The sequence below is a fragment of the Microtus ochrogaster genome, linkage group LG1, assembly GCF_000317375.1.
Source record: "Microtus ochrogaster isolate Prairie Vole_2 linkage group LG1, MicOch1.0, whole genome shotgun sequence".
Lineage (NCBI taxonomy): Eukaryota > Metazoa > Chordata > Mammalia > Rodentia > Cricetidae > Microtus > Microtus ochrogaster.
This window is the reverse complement of record NC_022027.1, coordinates 11744185-11744930: the sequence shown is the minus strand read 5'-3', so window position 1 is coordinate 11744930 and position 746 is coordinate 11744185.

Here is a 746-nt window from a genome sequence, read left to right as displayed (position 1 = left end):
TCCATTGAGGGGCATCTAGGTTGTTTCCAGGTTCTGGCTATTACAAATAATGCTGCTATGAACATAATTGAACAAATGCTTCTGTAGTATGATTGGGAATCTCTTGGGTATATTCCCAAGAGTGGTATTGCTGGTTCCTGAGGTAAGTTAACTCCCAGTTTCCTGAGAAACCACCACACTGATTTCCAAAGTAGTTGCACAAGTTCGCATTCCCACCAGCAATGGGTGAGTGTTCTCCTTACTCCACATCCTCTCCAGCATAGGTTATCATTGGTGTATAAAACAAAGTCTTTAAAGAGACAGAGTACAGGCAGTCATAGATTTAAAAGAGTAAAGAAAAATAAGCTATGTAAGGATGGAAAATACACAGAGAGTCTAGATTATGATTATTATTGTGTTTTCTATGAATTTTTTTACTGTGAATGAGCTAAGAACAGAGAGGTATTTCATTGTACAGACTATTAAACTAAACCAGAATATATACTCTAAAGGTATCTTGATTTCAAAACATGAGTCTAAAGATAAGTTGCTTTTGAAAAGAGATTCTTCTTTTGTTTCCACAGAGGATGAGAACTTGTGGAATCTTTCCAGACTAACGTGGTTTGATTGACCAAGACCCCTGGAAAGGTCACTTTGAACATCCCTCAAAAAATTACTTTTCCAAAAAACAGCAGGAAGCAGGTTAGAGAGAACTAAGCCCTTATTCCCAAAAATTGTTTATAAATGTTTGTTTGCATTTAAAGGGG